This window comes from Petaurus breviceps, unplaced genomic scaffold (genome assembly GCF_028583685.1).
Source record: "Petaurus breviceps papuanus isolate PSGF00001 unplaced genomic scaffold, PetGlider_PUasm1.0 563, whole genome shotgun sequence".
Lineage (NCBI taxonomy): Eukaryota > Metazoa > Chordata > Mammalia > Diprotodontia > Petauridae > Petaurus > Petaurus breviceps.
In genome coordinates, this window is record NW_027186380.1 from 1,141,160 (window position 1) to 1,162,991 (window position 21,832).

General features: G+C 39.6%; 1 pseudogene; it reads left to right on the forward strand.

Annotated features, from left to right (window-relative positions):
- Positions 1 to 12,911: 12,911 nt before the first annotated feature.
- Positions 12,912 to 14,209, forward strand: LOC138173099 (pyruvate dehydrogenase (acetyl-transferring) kinase isozyme 1, mitochondrial pseudogene; annotated as a pseudogene).
- The last annotated feature ends 7,623 nt before the right edge of the window (positions 14,210 to 21,832 follow it).

The following is a 21,832-nucleotide window of genomic DNA, read 5'->3' on the forward strand; positions in this document are numbered from 1 at the left end:
TTGGAAAGTGGAATAGGGAATGTCTATGCCTTTATATTTGTATCCCCAGTGGCCATGTACTCCAACCTATGTTTGAAAGGCATAGATTGAGAGCAAGATTTTGGTCTCATAATTCCACTAGGTCTTGTTTTATTTTTTTATTTTTTGCTGTTTGGAGGGGAGAGGTCAGGGCAATTGGGATTAAGTGACTTGCCCAAGGTCACATGGCTAGTATGTGTTAAGTGTCTGAGTTTAGATTTGAACTCAGGTCCTCCTGACTCCAGGGCCAGTGCTCTATTCACTGCACCACCTAGCCACCCCTATGTTGGCTGCTTTTAATGGATACAAATGCAGGAGAAGCAAGGTGCTCATCACCTCCCAGTTGGCTTCTTGTAATAGTCTGCTAATTGGTTTCACTAAAAACTGACTTTTCTAGAGCTGCAATTAGCGTCAGTCTTCTTCTTCCTTCTCCTCCTCATTGTTTGTGGCTTCTCATATACAGGACTTTTGCAATGGTACCCAATCTGTACTGAATGTACTCTCTCCACAGACTGAATTTTGTCTTGTTTCAAAGAAAAATAACTTAGCCAATACACCCAACACTGTGACTGCACTTGACAGTGTATCTAGTATTCTTCCCTGGTGGGCTCTCCTTTTCTGGGAGGAGAGGGATGTTTTTTTTCATTATCACTTGTTGTTACTGATAAGGGAGTATTAAATAAACTGGAAAACATAACTTACTTAGAGAGAGCTCTGTTTGATATGGAGAGTTAGGAAACTGAAAATCGGTCTGTCAGAAACCAAACTCTAACCCTGGAGTTTCACCATATTTGACAGTCTTAATGGATATGTGTCCTTAACGCTAAAAATCATACCATAAAAGTTTATGGTAAATTTAAAAAAATGTACACTTAAATACGAAATAAGAAAAGAAGACAAACAGAACACCATAGGAGAGGATTTACTATAAAGCAATAAATTTACATTTCAAGAAAACTTACAAATACTGCACATTGTTTTCAATGTTGCCCAGCTTTTCTTTTCTTCCTGATTGGTTTTCTTTTGTTCTCTGTTGTGCACTTTTTACTGTATTTTTCACCCTCCCCATGCTAAAGCAGGCTCCAATTAAGCGTGGATATATAGATATCTATAAACATACACATATATACTATGCGAGACCTTACTATGCTTATTTCTACCTGTCATCTGTTTTTCTGAAGGTGGATAGTTCCTTCATAAGTCCAAGTCTTCCCATGTTTTTCTCAATCAACCCCCTCATCATTTCTTACACCACAGCAATATTCCTTTCTGGATTCAAATAGAACTTTCCTTCATAGGATTTTTGAGGTTAATTTGGGTATTTATAATAGAATGACTTGGCTGTTCAAAGTTGTTCTTACAGTAACACTGCTGTTACTGGATGCAATGTTCTCTTGCCTCTGCTCATCTCTCTCTTTGTTATTTTGTGGAGGTCTGTCCATGATTTTCTAAATCCATTGAGCTCATCACTTCTTATAGCAGACTAACATGCCATCATGAACAGTTAGCCATTCCCCAACTGATGAGCATACCTGCAATTTTCTGGTTTTTGCCATCACAAAGAGGGCTGCTATAAATATTTTAGATCATGTAGGTTCTTTTCCATTTTCTCTAATTATCTTAGGAAACAGAACTTATAGTGGTATTGCTGGGTCAAAAGGTATAATAACTGTTTGGGCATAATTCCAAACCTCTCTCCAAAATAGTTGGATCAGTAAATAGACCCACCAACGATGAATTAAGGTCCTAATTTTTCCACATCACCTCCAACATTTGTCACTTTCCCCCTTTATCAATAATTATATATATAGATCTCATTATACCTAATCTGATAGGTAGAAGATGATATCTCAAAGTTCTTTTAATTTGCATTTCTCTAATCAATAACGATTTAGAGCATTTTTTCATATGACTATATATTGTTTTGATTTCTTCATCAGAAAACTGACTGTTCATATCTTTTGACTATTTTTCACTTTGGGAATGACTTTCATTCTTATAGATTTGACAAAGTTCTTTATATTTTTGAGATATGAAGAGCTGTCTATAAACTCTCCCCTTCCTCCATTTTCTGCTTTCCTTCTGATCTTGGCTATATTTGTCTTATTTGTAAAACCCTTTTTAATTTAATGTAATAAAAATTATCCATTTTACATTTTACAACACACTCTCTCTTGTTCGTTCATAAATTGTTTACCTATCCATAAGTCTGATGGGTAATATGTTCCATGTTCTTCAAACTTTCTTGTAATATCTGCCTTTATTTCTAACTCCTGTATTCATTTTGACCTTATCTTAGTAAATGGTGTAAGATATTGGCCTATGCCCAATTCCTGCCAGACTGCTTTCCAGCTTTCCCAATCATTTTTACTGAATAATGAATTTTTATCCCCAAAACTTAAGTCTTTACACCTGTCAAACACTGGATAACTATATTTATTTGCTGTTGAGGATTGTATGTCTACTCTGTTCCCATTGCTCTAGTTTTCCATTTCTTAGCCAGCACAAGATAGTTTCGATAATTGCTGCCTTATAATATAGTTTAAGACCTGGTACTGCTAAGTCTCCTTCCTTGACATTTTTCCATTAGTTTCTTTGATATTCTTCACTTTTTGTTCTTCCAAATGAATTTTGTTGTTATATATAATATATATTGTTATATATATATGCATGTATATATATACATATGTATGTATATATATATGTGTGTGTATAAATATATATATCTCAATTTTTTTTGAAGAGAACTAGATCATGGGCCTTTCAGAGTCATGGGTAGAAGGTGCATCTTAACCTAAGTACAGAGGCAACTGACAAGATAAAGTCTATGTTTCCTAAAACATACACACACACACAGACATACATACACACACAAGTAGTAGGAAATGGAGATTTGTAGTTCTATGCACTGTCCTGTTTTTCAATTGTTTTTTGAAATGCTTATATTTGTGGAATGTTTTGCTGAATATGTAACAAAAAATGAATATTTTATTTAAAAAGAAAACAATAGAATTGTCCTTCAGGAACAAATCATTAAACTGGCCATAGCTTTTGACCCACAGATACTAGTATTGACCTTAAAAGGTGCACTATACAACACAAGATTCCTAGCACCAATTTAGGTGGGAGCAACGAAGTGGAAATGAAAGGTTTGCCAATCACTTGAGGAAAAGCTGAAGAAACTAGGGTCTATGAATGTCCTGGTGTACCATTGCATATTAATAAAAGACAGACAAAAAATTCAAAGAATATTTCAATAAATGCCCTTGGCTTCGTGGATAACATGAATCTTCTGATATATAATAGTGACTGCCTTCCAGCTAAAGGTTTTTTCACTTTAAGCAGATTCAGAAGGTTCTTCTCTAGTATGAACTCTCTTGTGTCTTCTAAGAAATGACTTGTGAGTGAAGGGCTTCCCACATTCATTACATTTGTAGGGCTTCTCTCCAGTGTGAATCCTCTGATGTTCAACAAGGTTGGAGGGCTTTCCAAAAACCTTTCCACATTCATTGCATTTGTAAAGTTTTTGTGTGAATCCTTTCACATACAATAAGTTCTACTTCCTGTCTGAAGGCTTCCCTACATTCATTACAAATGTAAGGTTTCTCTCCAGAATGAATGCTTTCATGTACTGTAAGGTTTGCCTTCATCTGAAGTCCTTCCCACATTTATTACATTTATAGGGCTTCTCTCCAGTATGAATTCTCTGGGGTACTGAGAGTTTGGAGGGCTTTACAGAAGCTTTTTCACATCGATTACATTTGTAAGGTTTCTGTCCTGAATGAATCCTCTGATGTGAAATGAGAGATGATCCCTGAGCGAGGTCTTTCTGATGAGGGATAGCTCCCAATAGCTTCAGCAGGAACTCTGATAGTATCTAAGACCAGAAAACCTGCAATAGCGTCTGTAAAGAATTCAAGGTCTCAGGCTTAGTTGGAGTGAGAGTTGTAGAAGTTTATTTTTACACTTCTATGAGAAGTGGGCAAGAGTCCTTTAGGGGACCTGTGAGTGCAGAGGGGTACAGGCTTTTACTTTTAAAGGGTAGGGCTGCCATTGTCAGGGCTGACCTGAGGGAAGGGACCTCAGTGCATAGATAAAGGTTAGAGCTGACCGAGAGGAACTTGTGACTTTAGTGCACAGATAGTTTAGATGAGATTTGGGCCAGACCTGAGGAGACATGAAGAGATTAAGTAAGAACAAAGGAGTCCCGAGGTGTTGCCTAGGCAGAGTTCGGATAGGGGGAAGGGGCAGAGCCAGAGGCTGGGAAAGGGATTTCACAGATTACAATTTTACAATACAAGTTGCAGTTACAATTGTACAAACTGGTTTTACAAATTGTTTTACAAATTGATTTAGATCCCAGGTACCCTATCATTTCCAAATTCATTGCAGTTCCTTGGCTTTTCCAGTCAGTAAATTTATATAAGTTTAATAGGATCTAGATTCTAAAAAAGATTTTCCAGATAAAATTCAAAACTTTGATTCAAGTTTTCGCTGACTCCAGGAGAGCACTCTGTGCATTGCCCCACCAGCTGCTTCATGAGAGTTCCTTCTAACTCTATTCTTCCAACTCTATTCCTCCCCAAAGAATGGAGCACTATCAGCCTCCTCTTCCCCTGCCATTTGGCTGCTCAGGCCAGGCCTCCTCCAGGAAGCCTTCAGGGCTGGCCTTGTGGTGTATCCCAGTCCCTAGGCTTTTTGGGGGCCCTTCTCTATAGGCCTCAGGTCCTGGGCCCTGCTGTCAAGCCCTCTGCTACCTTGTCTCCATTCCAACTTCGTGGTGAGTTTTCCAGACTCATTTAGCTCCCAGGAAAGTCAGGGAGCCTAAAGTTAGACCTCCAGTTCCACCCAAACTGGCCCCCCCCCCATTATCCAACCTTCTGCCCACCTTCATTTCTGTGAATGAATACCTGCTTTCATCCCCAACCCCTGCCCTCATCCTAAGCTTCTGCCTTATCCCCAACAGCCTGCCTTCACCTTACCCCGAATACCCCCTATGACTCTGAATTTCAATACGGTTTTCAACCTTCCCCCCACCCCAGCCCCTCACCTCCACCCTGGTAGAGTTCTAGCCTTCAGGCTCTGGTCTCTTCCCAACACCTCACCTTCAATGTGCCTCAAATAAAGACTTAATTATAACAACAGTCAATATTTATATAGTGTTTACCATATGCCAGTCACTGTCCTGAACATTTTACAATCTTCCTATCATTATGATCCTTATAATAACCCTGGGAAGTGTGTGTCATTATAATTTTCCTCTTTACAGATCAGGAAACTGAGGTAAGCAGAGATAAGATAATTTGCTTAAGATCACACAGTCAATAAATTCCTGAGACCAGCGTGTAACTCAGGTTGCCCTGCATTTTTCCAGCTTTTTTTTTTCCGCTTTTGTTGTCCAACACCTTTATTTGGGAACCTGATGTGAGATGAGAGGGGTTAACAGGGTTAGAAGGGGAGGTTCTCTAAGCTGGAGGAGTCACAGGGGGTCTCTGAACTGGGAGAGTCATAGAGGGTCTCTGAACTGGGGTTAGAGAGAAATCTCTGAGCTGGGATAGGGATACTCAGGGGTCCCTGATCTGGAATAGGGATCAGAAGAGGGAATCTCTGAGCTGGGTTGGAGAGCGTTTAAAGGGGGTTCCTCCCTTTTCAGTTTAAATCACCTTTTCCATTCCTTAATTACATTTTACTTATTTTTAAGTTGCTCCCTGAGTTAAACATTCTCTTCTCTTTTCATGGTCAAGTAAGAGTTAAGTTCCAGGTAAATTTGAACTTAAAACAGAATACCATTTTTTTTCTTCATTCATGGGATTACTTTCAAACTAGCTGCCTCCCTTCATTACACTAATATAATTGCTCTATTAAACTTCAGAGAAAAAATTATCTTAAATTCTGTCTGCCCCCTGAAACTTTTATAGGAATTAATTTTTATTTCCTTAAATTCTACGGAGAAATACCCCAAACTCACTAAGATACTTCAGAAGGCAGTTAGTTCCTGAAATTCCAAAGACCCAGGAGGTCTCCCCTGAAACCTCAAAAAAATTAATCTCCCAAACCATTAAGATGTTTTTAGCAGGTTTTTTTTTTTTTTAAAACAATCTAATCTCTGGCTGAAAGCCTAAGGAGAGAGTTAGTCCTGCTTGTTGGGAGAAATGTTTCAAGTATGCAACTTCATTAATTTTTTCCAACATACTCTTTGACTGCAGCTTTTTAGCAGGTTTTTCTGGCTGGCTGCATTTCCCCTTTACCAATCTTTCAGGGTAACAGAATCTACAAATAACACTAAACATGACACAAGACAAAAATTTTCCTACATTTTAAAAGAAACAAAAACGCAGGCAAAATAAGACAAACACATTCCTGCTAGCCTTAGTTTCTTTTTTCAATGTGCAATAATGAAAAGTGTTGAATTGTTGGGGGGGGGACAAATTACGTGTCGAATCTCTTATAGATTATGTCAGATATCACATGTTTAGTCTTTCTCATAACTATGGGGAGCATTCCCTGGCCCCACGCTAACAAAAATCTGTTCCAAGGGAGAGCCAACAGGTATCTTGCTACTAATGGAAACCGTTTTACTGTACCACACTTGGGGGGTGGTGGCAATTTAAAAAGAAAACTAAGGCTTAATCCTAATCCTAAACCACCCCTTTTCCTGGGGCAAACTTAATCCCAAACCTTCCTCGAGCTTGGCAGAAGTAGGGATCAAGAGCGGCAGTCTGACTCCAGAGGCAGACGTCTGAGAAAATGTCCCTTGGTGAAAAATCAAGCAGAGTTTTTCTGAAAGGCTGTCATCCTGGGGGTCGGAGTCCTGATTTGACACAGCAGGGCTCACCAAAAACCAGGGTGGGCAAAAGATGGAGTAGTGGCTGTGAGATGAGTGAGGAAAGGAATATTCCATCTTTTCAGCATATTGATTTGTTAAGCAATGCACGCTAATTGCCCAACAAATGAGGACCAGGCCCTGTGCTCAGGTTAGGATTGGACCCCGAACACAGGGGGAAACAGATTTATACATTAAAAACAATTAATCAAATAAGGCCAATTAATTAAAAGGAAACAACAGACTACAAAATTAGTTAATGTGATCCCTAATTGGAGGAAAGATACCTGTCTGACGGTTCCTTTGCCATCTTTACTGGAATTTTAACTAGGTTTCACTCACTAGCAATGGGTAACCCTCAAATCTCTGGCCTAGACCTTGTGGGGAGAAGCCTTGCTGAACCCTTTTCAGGGCTGCTCATCCACCTTTGGTGTCCACCTGTCACTCAATTCTCACCTGTGGCTCCCAGAAGCTGTAGCATATACAGTGGCTACACCCTGATAAAACCGTCCCAGCAGATGGGTTAACCAGGCTGAGGGCAATACAAGGGCCTCAAACCCATTGGTCAGTTAGGGGAATGTCTACCACAAGCATGTGAGGCCTTCCCCCAGCGGAATGGGCAGATGAGTGCGATTTATTCCAGTGGTGGCAGGTGCTTTGGAGAGCTTGGATTTGGTTAGCCTTCACCACATGGCAGGTCATCTCCCGTCATCCTTACTTTTTTCCTGCCACTGGGCTTCAGTGTCTCTGGAGGAGAGTGAGGCTGGCAACTTTGTGTAACTCTGTCTCACGGAAATCCAATTCACAAGTAAGTTAAGATATCATTGGTCCTTCTTCAAAAATAAAGAATGGGGGTGGCCAGTTGGCTCAGCGAGTAAGAGCACCGGCCCCAGAGCAGGGATGACCTGGGATCGAATCTGGGCTCTGATACTTAGCACCCACCCAGAAATATATACTGGCCGTATAACCTTGAGCAAGTTACTTAACCCCAATTGCTTTAAAAAAAATAAAGAATGGACAACAATAACAAAAATCAACTTTCATGGATTCAGTTAACATCTCTTTGCAGATGACTGTCAGACCTACTTGTCCAGCCCTAACCCCCAGGCTTCCAGCCTCCTCCAACTGCCTGTTGAACATCTTCAGCTGAAGATGTCCTGTAGAAATATGAAACTCAACATGACTAAAACTGAACTTGTTATCTTTTCCCCAAACCCTTTTCCATTCTTAACTTCCCTATTACTATCTAGGATACCCCTGTCTCCCTGAGTTACTCAGGTTTACAACCTGGGTCTTATCCTTAACTCCTTAATCTCACCCTCCATATCCAATGACTTGCTAAGTACAGTAGTTTCTACTTTTGTAACATCCTTTGTCTAAAGACCCCTCATTCATCTGCCATTGATATCATCCTGATTCAAGCCCTCATTACTTCATGTCTGGACTAAGGCCTGTATGGGATCTCGATTGGGAAAAAGCCACAAAATACCGTAATAATCGAATAGTCATAAAATCTTAAACTCTGTGAAAGGTGGAAGCCTGAACACGGTGACCTTTTAACAAATCATAACTTCAATTCTGAATCATAGTTTAGTATTGAGTCAAAATGACCTTTTAACAAATTATAACTTTGATTCAGAACCAGAGTTTAGTATTGAGTTGAAATTTAGGTACTGTGGCCTATGAAAGCCATAAAAGAATATCAGGACGGGTTACTTGATCAATACACAAACTTATTTTTTGGCCACAACATTGGTTTAACACCCAAGCTCATTACTAAGCAGAAAACCAAAAATATCTACCAATCAGTGGTGATGCACTCCAGCTCCTCTTCCCTTTGTCTGTTTTCTATAATTACCACAGGGATTTGGGGGGTTCTTTAAGGGGGATCCACTCAACTGTCTGGCTGCCACCCCCGACTGAAGATTGTCCCTGTTTGTAAGTATTCATCATATTGATTAAACTACTATCTGTGATTAATGCGGAGATCCTTGGCCTCTTCCTTTGGTAACAGAACACTCCATGGTCACGGGGGAGGCACAGGGTTCCCCAGCCAGGGAAATTCTGGACCTTGCAGCCTGCTGGTGGGTCTTCCTCCTTCAGGTCTCTCCCTACTCTTCTCTTTTCTTCATTTGGCTTTCAAACGGATCTTCCTACAGGATAGGTCTGACCACATTGCTCCCGCTAGAACAAGTCCCAGGGCTTCCTATCGTCTCCAGGATCTAACACAGACTCTTTTGTTTGCCTTTTAAAGCCTTGGCAATCTGGTCCCTCAGTACATTTCCAGTCTTTTTAAACCTCACTCTCTTCCTCATATTCTCTTGCATTGACACTGGTCTTTTTCTTTTTCTCTTTCATGATTAACTCCGTGCTCTGGCTCCAGGCTTTTTCACTGATTCTTCCCCATGTCTACAATTTTCTCCTTTATAGTCTCCTGGCTTTCAGCAAGTCCCAGCTAAAATTCTTCTGTCTGCAAGAAGCCTTTCCCCTTCCCACTCAGTGTTTGGACCTCCTTACTGTGATTATCTGGAACTTATCCTGTATATACATTGTTTGTACACAATCGTTTGCCTATAGTTTCCCACAATAGGCTATGACTTCCTGGAGGGCAGGGATTGTTTCCCTTACTTCCTCTCTTCAATGCTTATCACTTTCCCAGGTACTTAGTAGGAATTCTTGTTGACTTGTAGATTCCCTTCCTCTGTTTCCTCTTTTCTGTGGATTCTCCATTATCTGCTTTTGCCATACAGAACAGAGTTGGAGGAAATAAAAAGCCAATGGGTTAAGGGCAGCCAGGTGGCTTAGCAAGTAAGAACACCAGCTCCAGTGTTGGGATGACCTGGGAATCGAATCCGAATCCGGGCTCAGATACTTAGCACCCACCCAGAAATAACTGGCCATGTAACCTTGAGCAAGTTACTTAACCCAGATTGCTTAAAAAAAAAAAAGCCAATGGGTTGATTGTAACTATTGTTATCTCATCTCCATTGGACCCTCCCTTTGGCTAGTCACTTTTTCTCCCTCCTCCCTAATCTCGAATCTCTAGCTCCCTCACCTTGGGGGTCTTCCATTCCTTTGGTTCTCTCTTCAAGCTTCCCATGGCATCCCCTCTTGTCACCTGTTCAGGTAAGAACCTCAACTCATTATAAAAATGGAGGTCGTTTGCCATGATCTCTCTGTTCTTCTCACACCCCTCTATCTCATTCTCCGTCATCTCGGGCTTCATTCTAACTTCTGAGGAAGTGGTAGCCCATCCTGTTGTCAATGTGTGAACCCCAAAAGCTGTGCCATGGAAATCCTTACCCACATACCATTCAGAGGTTCCTCAAGGTAGGAAGCAGAAAAGAACGGTTTGATAGAATATGGAGAAAGGGCCACCCTCCTGACCAATGGTCAGGGAGGAAAAGCAATTTACAAAAGGAAATAGTTAAGTTATAAAGCCCTAACACTGAATTCTCTCCCACCCTCCCCCTGACTCTTTTCTTCCATTGGCTGGAAGTTAGGTGTACAATCTAAGCACGGCAATTTACCTCAAGTACCAGAACGAGGAAACAGTAGACTACCCAATGCAGTTTTGAGAAGGCACTTCTGTCCTTATTTGGCATATCTTGTGCTGAGGTGGCCCTGGGGAGGGTCTCCATTGCGCTAAGCCCCAGATTCCTGCAAGGTCAGGTGACCTCTAAACTTAGGCCTAGTGGATGCTGAAGCCACTCTAGATTTGATTTTTCAAAACGGGGAAACTTCACTGTAAATTATTCCTCACATCAAGACAGTCCTCTCTACATGAGACATCCCCATCTAACTGTGTTTTTTCCTCCATAGATTGCTCTCACCATCATATCCTCTCTCTGTTTACATCTCTCTCTCTCTCTCTCTCTCTCTCTCTCTCTCTCTCTCTCTCTCTCTCTGTCTCTCTCTCCCTTCCTCCCTCCTTCTCTCCATCTCTCCTCTCCACCTCCCTTCCTCCTTTTCTCCCCTCACCCTCAACTATTCTACCTTTCCCTCTTTACTGGTTTCCTTCCTGTTGCCATAGAGGTTATTAACTGTCATTCTACACTAAATTTTTTGATTATTATTTAGTCTGTTGCAAAGTCTGATCTTTGTTAGAGTAGTATATGGGAGCTGCACAGTTGGCCTATGTTTGGGCAAACATCTATTCTGGGAGTCCCCAGGAGATGAATTCTCAGCAAAGGATAGAAGCTTACAGAAGAGAAAATAGTTCTGATTACAGGAAATGAAAAGCATTTGCCCAAATAAAATTAAAGCAATAAGGGAAACAAGTGATATAAGACCAAAAGACACTCCCTAATAAAGATAAATATTATGAACAAAAATTTCTCAAAAGAATTCTAAACTGTTATCCCTGTGAAAGAACAAATGGTTCCTCTTGTGAATGAATACTCCAAAATCCTTCAACCTGTATGTCCTGGCTCCAGCCTCTCAGGGCTGGGCATGCTACCTTTCCCATTGGGGTCTGGAGCAGAATGCCTACGTTCTGTTGCTTCAAGCCTTGCTTGACCATCTGTGTTTTGCCTATTTGCTAGAGCCCTCTAGCTAATATTCTGTTTCTTTTTATCCACATAACATTGCTAAGCTTTTATGATGGGATAGTCCTTCAAAGATACAGCAAGAACAAACGTACAAACATTTCCCACAATACCTCCAAGTCATATATTCCCCTCACACCAACCCAGTCTTTGGGGAGTTGGCTCAAAACTTAGCTCAGTTGCTTCAAAGCATTGGTCTTACCAAGTTCATGTCTAAGTGGAAAGACATCCACAAATGCAAAGTGAAGTAAGCAGGGCCAAGAAAACAACATGGACAATAATTACAACAGTGTCAGTGGAGAGAAAAGCCACCTGGAAATAATTCAAAAGGGATCTTACAAAATTAAAAGAATATGCTAGAACTCAGAGATAAGCTGTCAGGAGACACCTCTCCCCATTCGTTCTCATCCTGGGGAGGGAACAAGGGAAAGCCAGATGGGAAGGATCCTTCCAGGAGTGAGAAGTCTGGCCAAGATTAAGGTGGGGAGGAAAAGAGAAGGCAAAGTACAAGGGAGGAAACTGAAGTGGGACTAAATATCTGTCAGTTTTCTTTCTGTCCTTAGAAGTAAGAGATGTTTCAATCACTTGTTTCCTAAAGATCAGAAAGCAGGCCTCAGACCAAGGCGTCTTTTCCAAAGCTGAGGCTTTCCTGTGACTTCACTTGGACAGGATTCTGGTATGGTGATGTAAAGTTAGAGAAGGGACAAAGAGCTGGGAGGTCATTCCAGACAAGTTAAAAATGATTCACAGGAAAAGTTCTTGTGAAGGGAAAGACAAATGTAAACTGAAGTAGCCACTCTCTCTCTCTCTAGGGAATTCAGATCCCTCTTTTCCCCCAAAGGGGGAACATCCCTCCAGAACACAAACGCCAGTTCTTGAGATCTAAATGCCCTTTCCCTAAAGGGAAGAAAACCAGAGGAAGATGATGCTTGTGAAATTAAAGAAGATTTTTATTAAGCAGGGAAATAAGACATGCACATGGGATCAGTTAGCCTGTGAGGGATAATTTGCTGTGAAGTTTCTCCATTCTGAAAAATCAAATCTAGAGTGGCTTCAGCAACCACTAGGCCTAAGTTTAGAAGTCACCTGACCTTGCAGGAATCTGGGACTTAGAGCAATGGAGACCCTCCCCAGGCCACCTCAGCACAAGATATGCCAAATAAGGACAGAAGTGACTTCTCAAAACTACATTGGGTGGTCTACTGTTTCCTTGTTCTGGTACTTGAGATAAATTGTCGTGCTTAGATTGTGCACCTGACTTCCAGCCAATGGAAGAAATGGGTCAGGAGGGGGGTGGGGGAGAATTCAGTGTTAGGGCTTTATAACTTAGCCATTTTCTTTTATAAATTGCTTTTCCTCCCTGACCATTTGTCAGGAGGGTGGCCCTTTCTCGAGATCATAAATAAACCATTCTGGGATGCTGGGAGCTGCACACCCAATGGCATCTCCTGGTTTTGGATCCCCAGTCTCTTCACTTCTTCTGGAATGCATTTCACTATGAAGTTAATGAGGTACCTGTGACGAGCAGCTTCAGCCGGGCGGGTCCCAGTCCAAACCTGGCTCCTGGTGCTGGCCTTGAGCACAGCATGCTGGGCCAGGTAGATTTCTACCAGCGCTTCTCCCCGTCCCCGCTCTCCATGAAGCAGTTTCTGGACTCTGGATCTGTGAATGCAAGTGAAAAGACCTCATTTATGTTTCTGCGGCAGGAGTTGCCAGTGAGATTGTCAAACATAATGAAAGAAATGTCTCCTTCCAGATAATCTCCTAAGAACACCTTCAGTTCAACTGGTACATTCAGAGTCTATAGGAGCTCCTTGATTTTAAGCATGAAAGTGCTGAAGATATTAAAGCTGTTTATGACTTTCCAGACACTGTGATAAGAATCTGGAATCGACGTAATGATGTCATTCCTACCATGGCTCAGGGTGTGACCGAATACAAGGAAAGCTTTGGTATAGATCCAGTGACCAGCCAGAATGTACAGTATTTTTTGGATCATTTCTACATGAGTCAAATTTCAATCAGAATGCTACTCAATCAGCCCTCCTTACTGTTTGGTGGAAAAGGAAAAGGAAGTTCAACTCATCGAAAACACATTGGAAGCATTAATCCAAATTGTAATGTTGTTGAAGTTATTAAAGATGGCTATGAAAATGCAAAACGTCTTTGTGATTTGTATTATATTAATTCTCCAGAACTGGAATTTAAAGAACTAAATGCAAAATTACCAGGACAGCCCATGCAAGTGGTCTATGTACCATCACATCTCTATCACATGGTGTTTGGACTTTTCAAGAATGCAATGAGAGCAACCGTGGATCACCATGCCGACAAGGTGTTTACCCTCATATTCAGGTTCATGTAACACCGGGTCATGAGGACTTGACTGTGAAGATGAGTGGTCGTGCCGGTGGTGTTCCTTTGAGGAAACTGATAGACTCTTAAACTACATGTATTAACTGCACCCCCGAGCTTGTGTTGAGACACCTCAAGCCGTACCCCTGAATGAGGACTTTGAAGCTTAGAAAAGTTTTGTGACTTGCCCAAGATCTACACCGCTAGCTGGTTTTGGTTATGGATTGCCCATATCTTGACTTTATGCGCAGTACTTTCAAGGAGACCTGAAATTGTATTCCTTAGAAGGTTACAGAACAGATGCTGTTATTTACATTAAGGCCCTATCGATAGAGTCAGTGGAAAGGCTCCCAGTATATAATAAAGCTGCGTGGAAACATTATAAAGCCAATCATGAGGCAGATGACTGGTGTGTGCCAAGCAGTGAACCAAAGGACATGACCATGTTCCGTGGTGCATAGCTGCATGCAGGCCATCTGAAAAAACAAAATGGGTTTCTAGTGTATTTGAGAAGGACTTTGGAAAACTGTTACACAAAACATTTTACATCTTATTGACTGGGCAGAATAAATTGAAACTGAATTCCATAGCTATCTTTCAGACCTCCTAAAACATTGAACTTTACCACTTAACTGTAAGAAGAAAAAAAATTCTAGCTACTGTGTACATTTACGTTTAACTACTGCAGATATGGCTAATATGTTTTTCCTTTTCAGTGTACTTCAGGGACTGGGTTTCAGTTATAGAAATCTCCAGGTTCCTCATGGGACTCATGCAATTTATCTTATATCCAGTAAAATCATTTCCCTAATTGTACTGATTAATTGGTTTCCTATCTTTTTATAGACTGGAAAATCTTGTTGTGTTTTATTTAATTCTACTCAGAAATGAGAGCAAATTAAAGTTGTTTTCACATTAATCAATAACTGCCTTTTGGTTGCACATATAAAGGCAGAAAATTATTAGCCTGTGGGTTTAATACTACCCGCTTTTTATAATTTCCTTTTGTAGTTGACTTTTAGAGGTAAATTTTCTTTTTCTGAACAATCAATATCTAGTTCTCTCTGTGTTCAGTCAAGATCCTGTAAAATTTACACTGAATGATGTTCTTTTGATTAATTTCAGGAGGAAAATTTTTATTGCTTAATAACTAGCAACACTTAACAAATCCTCAAAAATTTTGAGGGTACAGATATTTACTATGTGATTATAATTTGTTTAGTGATTCTAATTATGACATTAAGAAGCAGTGTGACATAATTGATAGAAGTCCACCATTGGAGTCAGGAAGACCCAGGTCCAAGTCTCACCTAGCTGTGTTTACCAAAGGTCAGCCACTTAACTTCTTGCCTTAATTCCCTAAGACTGTAAGTTGATTTTTGTTGGTGGAGGGAATTCTCATAACAAGAGTTAACCATAACAGTGAAATCACAGATCTAGCTTCTTCCCAAAAAAAGTGATCTTAATAATGGTATACATTTTCCATGAATACCACATGGGCATAATGATACAGGTCTAGATTAGGTTTCCATAGACATCTCAAAAAGCATAATAAAACCTTCCTCAGTTGGTCAGTCTTCCAGCCTCTTCGATTACTAGGAGTCTGATTGTATAGGAGGGGCCCATAATTGCACATAAGAGAACACAGCAGAATAAAAGAATAAGAATTGAATAAATAACACTTGATAGCAGAGATAAGATCTGAGGATAAAAAGCCATATGCATCTTGGTAGCATCATTTTATCAGCACAAGTAGTAATTGATTTTTGTGATAAGTTACCAAAAAGAGTCTCAGTTCTCCTTCAGTATTGGAGATGTGACTATAAAGTAATAAGCCCATTTTGTGAACCTGTAGCATTTTGTTTAAACCAGTGGGAGAAGTGTTACACAATTAAAAAAAAAAGCTTTTTATTGGAAAGTGTTAAAATAGTCAATAAGCCATTCTTTTCTGCTTCCTACCTTGAGAAATCTCTGAGTATTATTTGGGTAAGGATTTCTGTTGTGCGCAGTTTTTGGGGTGCACACAGCCTATTGCTAAACAGCTCAGAGGATATTCTCGATGATAAGAAATCTGACAGTTCAGTGTTTGAGCATGAATAAGATAAGGGGATGTCTCTAAAAACCATGATGTGCCTGAGAGCCCCATGAACAGTGGTCCGAGGAAGCCCTGAAGATAAGGTATCTCTTAAAGGTCCATAACCACCAAATGGCTCAGGGTTTGCTTCAAGGCTAATGAGTTTAATTAGCTTCAGAGTAGCTGATTTTCTGCATGTTCAGCTGAGATTACTCTCATCGCTGCAAAGGACTGTTAACGTCAAGTCACTCTGTGTCTTAGTTAATATAAGCAGTTCTTATATAGCTCTTCTCCATTACCTGGATAATTGGGGAATTCATGAAAGACGGGGCAGTTACTATACTCATTTACAAATTCACTTGTATGCAATAAATTTGAGACTTCTACTCAAGGGTCAATCTTTCTTCGAATGGATATTCCCAAAATAGTCAATATAGAGATTGCCTTAAAGAGCAGAGAGAGCTTACTCAGTATGTAGGGAACCATACCAGAGTTTTGAGAAGGTTTTTGAGATAATCATTATGAGAAAGCATTCAGTTTGATCCCTGACCTGCTTAGTCAAAATAAAAGTCATACTGGAAAAATCCTTTCTCAAGATAATGAGTGTGGTCCAGGCTTTGCCCAGAAAACACCTCTCAATTTACATAAGAGAAGTCATATTAGAGAGAAAATGTATAGATGTAATCAACATGAGAAGCACTGTTTTCATAACCAAGACCATACTAGATATCAGAAAATTCACAGACCAGAAAAGCCTTGAATATTAAATGAATTTCAGAATGCTTTCTGCCAGAGCTCATCTCTTATTTTCCATCAGAGGATTCATTCTAGAGAGAAACTTTACAGGTGCAATCAATGTTTTAAAAACTTTTATAAAATCCTAACAATATGAAGTAGATAAGAGTATTCATATTGGAGAGAAACCTTACAAATGTCATCATTGTGGAGAAGTGTTCATAAAGCTTGCCCAGTGTGTAGCACATCAGAAGATTCATGCTGGAGAAAAGCCCTTTAAATGTATTGGATGTGGGAAGGCCTTCAGATGGAAGTCACACCTTATTAGACATCAAAGGATTCATAGTGGAAAGAAGTCTTACCAATATAATTGGTATGGGGAGGCATTGAGCTGGAGCTCATCTCTTATGATACATAAGAACATTCATACTGCAGAGAAACCTCACAAATGTAATCAGTGCACAAAAACTTTCATGAAGTCCTCTAGACTTAGAGAATACCAGAGGATTCACAGGGGAGATAATGAATGTGGGGTGTAATAAATGTGGGAAGGCCTTCACCAAATGAAAGAATTTGTCTTTGATTGTAACCTTGTGAATCTATTTGAAGTGGGAGACATTGAAATATCAGGAAATTAATACTGGAATGCGGCAGTTTAATGGATTTTTCTGTGTATTTCTCATGTTCATTATTTATTAATACACAATAATATTCAAGGACATCCATAGGCCATGGTTCTTTAGACACTTCCCGCTTATTTTTCCAGCCCATGGCTACTATGAATATTTTGGTTAATGATGATGATGATGAATGATAGTTGACCTTTTTTTTTTAGTGCTCTAACATTTCTAAAGCACTTAATTTGATCTCTACAACAACCCTGGGAAGTAGATGCTATTATTATCCTCATTTTACAGTTAGGAAATCTGAGTCAAAGACTTATTTTACATTAGAACGTAAATTTGATGTAATTCAATGGCATCAGTATCATCATAGTAACTCAAAAATAGGACAAAATGGGCAAATTCCTAAATATGGTGTGTCGAGTAAATTTAATAAAGATAAAGAGAGGTGCATATTCTGAGCAAAATCAATTTGAGTGATGTGTATAACTGTTAACAAAGCAGGTCAGACTGGCCACCTCAGTAAAGTCAATGACTCCAATGAGAAGGTGGGGACCCCCATTTATTGACACACAAGAAAGAAGAAGGTCTTGGTAGCCATGGGATATTACAAAAGGATGTACAAAGAAAAGTGGGCTGGCATTTAAGTGAGGTTAATTATGGAACCCATCTGCCTCTTGTAATCTTTGCTAGGGGATCAAAACTACCAGACTTGCTGGCTCTTTGGAAGAGATAAAATCTCCCCTAATTTCACAGACTGGCAAGGACAGATGGCATATCTTTTGGGGATAGTACCTTGTGTTCCAGGGGCTACTGGTACAGGAGATAACTTCTCTTTTAATTATGTCTTTAAAGTAACTTGGGAAGGAAATCTAAGTTCTGAAGCTTAACTTGAGTACATAGAAAGGTGGCTTTAGGCAGATGCAGACTCAACTGTAAAATTAATACAGCATAAAATGTTACATTGTATGATCAATACAGCAGAAATCAATATGGAAAGAACTAGAGGTAAAATTGATTTGGACATTTTCAATGGTACAAAATATAAAACATGCAGGTAAGATAAAAGAAGGCAAAGTTGCCTCAGTTTTTTTGATTTCCAAACAAGGAAAAGGAACAAAAGTGTTACAGTGATAGGAATGAAGCATCTTTTAGTTGTATGGATTGATGATTGCAATAAAAATTGCATTCCTCTTAGCAGAGCACTCAGTACAGATGGGAAGTTCCAAGATTATTTAAGGCACTGAAAGAAAATGGAAATGAAGTGGATGGACAGTGAAGAAATCTTTACTGCCACTATTGGTTGGTTCAATCACCTTAAAAATCAAGTTCAATTGCATATTAAAATTACTGGTCAGATGACCAGTGCAAATGAAGATGTAACAGATAAGTAACATGATATTTTGAAGAAAATAATTGAAGGTTGATATCCGAATCAACACATTTTTGTTGTGGATGAAACAGGCTTATTCTGGGAAAGATGCCTTCCAGACCTCAACATTTCTAGGTACAAATAAAATTGAAGGGAATTTAAAATGTTCTTGATCTCCTAAGATTTTACTGGGATATAATGAGGAAAGGGGTTTTAAATTAAAACCAATGTTTATTTATCAGTCTCCAAATACTTATGCTGAGAGGTGACAACCATTTTCCAATTGCTTCCATTTCTTTGATGGCCAAGTAAGAAAGCACATGGACAGCTAATGCTATACTGGTTTGCAAGTTATTTTAGCCCAGCTCTTGAAAAATGTTACAAGGCCAACAATATCACCTTTAAGGTCTTATTACTGATTTTAGAAAATGCTCCATGGCATCCATGTTCCACTGGGTTCATTGCGTGAGAATGCAAATATTCACATTTGTTGAGATGAGGATAAATCTCTCTGCACCCACTGGTTCATGAAGGAAGATATATAGAAAGAGAAGATAGGTCAATCTATATTGCCAAAATATTTTAAAAGACATCAACCATATTTTTATGAGATCCTCAATGCAGACTAATTTTTAGGTATACTATTTAAGAAACTTTGAATTTTTAAAACTTTGCCCTTTCTAACCACTATATTACTTTGAACTGGAAACCAGTTAGAAATACATGTTTGTTTTCCTTTGACTAAAGTAATAAACAAATAACTCAAAATTTTTATTGCATATTACCTTTCAGTTGGAACCAATTATGATATTTTACAAATATTTAAAATTACAAATTTTACAAATAACTAAAACTTTGCAAAATTAGAGGATTTGATCACTTCAAGGGGCTCATCATTCACAGCAATCTGTCCCTAGTCATTTCATGGATAATTATCTTTGTTTTTTTGTTGTAAAATAAAGTGTTAATTGGTATTAATTACTCAAAAAACCCTACCAGGGAATATGAGTATTTCTATTACAAGATGACAAAATTAATTTTACCTCTAGTTCTCTCTCTTGTATTAATAACTAATTATTGAACCAGAACCCAGGTTTTTCCTCTTCTCTACTTCTTCATCTAGAAATAAACCAGTGTGGGAAATCCTTCTAAAAATGCTTACCCAGCCAGGATGGCTGAGATCTAATCAAAGACAATAAAAGAAAGTCCAAGTTTGGACTAATGGGTGCATTCCTGCTCACTGTGTTTGATCAGATAGGTCTGAGAAAATGCTGGTTTTCCCTTCTGTCAGGCAGGTGATATTGTAACTTACTGTGACCTAGGGGTGGATGGTGTTTATATTTTCTGCTACCCCTTAAAGATGACTATAAGATATATTGAATGATATGTTTTAAGACTATGTGGCCACCTTAGTAATAAGTTATCTTATGTTGTTGTGAATGTTATGCTTTAGTTTATTGCTAAATAAACAGAGTTCATTATACTATGCGATTAGACCCTTAAAGTTATTCACAGCAGCAGTCTTTATGATAGCTGCTCATGATTGACTTTACATACAGATAACCACCATTTTGAAGTTAAATGGATGTTAGGAAGCATTGCTAACAGTAAGGCTAGTGAAGGTGATAGAATTCCAGCTGAGCTATCTAAAATCCTCAAAGATGATGCTCTTAAAGTGTTGCACTCAATATGCCAGCAAATTTGGAAAACTCAAAATTCAGAAAGATCAGTTTATGTTCCAATCCTAAGAAAAGTCAAGGAATGTTAAATTACTGAACAACTGTGCTCATCTCATACACCAGCAAGGTTATGCTTAAGAATCTGCAAACTAGTCAGCAATATGAGAACTGAGAATTACTAGAAGAGCAATCTGGTTTTCAAATAGGCAGAGGAACTAGAGACCAAATTGCCAATATTTACTGGATTATGGAGAAAACAAGGGAGTTCCAAAAAAACATTTACTTCTGTTTCATTGACTGTACTAAAGCCTCTGACTGTGTGGATTATGATAAAATGTGGCAAATCCTCAAAGAGATAGGAATACCATTTTATCTTGTCTCCTGAGCAGCCTGTATGTGGGTCAAGAAACAACAGTTAGAACCAAATATGGAACAACTGATAAAGCTTGGAAAAGGAATACAACAAGGCCTTATATGGTCACCTAATTTATTTAACTTATATGCAGAGTACATCATGTGAAATTAAAAAAAAAAAACCAGAATTAAGGTTGCCAGGAGAAATACCAACAATCTCAGATATGCAGACAGTACCACTCTGATGGCAGAAAGTAGAGGAATTAAGAAGCCTTTTGATGAAAGCTAAAGAGGAGAGTGTAAAAGCGGATTTGAAACTTAACATAAAAAATCTAAACAAACCCTAAGATCTTGGCAACTGGTCCCATCATTTCCTGGTAAAGAGGGGAGGAGAAATGGAAGCAGTGTCAGATTTTATATTCTTGGGCTCAAAGGTCAGTGAACTCAGCAACTGCAGCCATGAAAGAAAAGATACTTGGAAGAAAAGCTACGGCAAATCTGAACAGCGCACTAAAAAGCAGAGACGCGACCTTGCTGACAAAGGTCTACGTAGTCAAAGCTATGGTTTTTTAGTAGCAATGTATGGCTGGGAGAGTTGGACTCTAAGGAAAGCTGAGTGACACAAAGCTGACAGTTTGGAATGGTGGTGCTAGAGAAGACTTTTGAGAGTCCCTTGGGCAGCAAGGTCAAATCAGGCAACACTTCACTTTGGCCACATAATGAGAAGACAGGACTCACTGAAAAGATCCTACGTTTGGAAAGATTGAAGGCAAAAGGAAAGGCGGATGGCAGAGGATGTGGCGGATAGGCTCGTGGAAACGGAACATACCGTGGTCAGACTTCATGAGACAGCGGAGGGTGGAGGGGTCTGGCCCGCGGGGTCAGGAAGAGTCCGACACCACCGAAGGGCAGAACGAGAATGGCTTTAGGACGCAGTTTGAGGTCTGCCAGTGCCATTCCCCTTTCCGCCCTCCTCCATCATCTCCTTTGATATTCTAGAGCCTTTTTCCTCTCCAAGAGAACCCCTCAAAGTTCCGTGGGGTATTTCTTTGACGGCTGGATTACTACAGCATTGCAATGGCGGATAGTCTTCGGCAGGGCTGCCTTGGGCTCCTATTTTCCTCCGCTTCTCTTTCTTAAACAGGTTGTTCCGCTGAATTTCCTGTAACTGATGCCAGTGACGAGGCAGATGCGAGAACCTCGTGCTGCCACAGCATACCTACAAAGGGTAACTCAAGGAAAGCGTGCATCG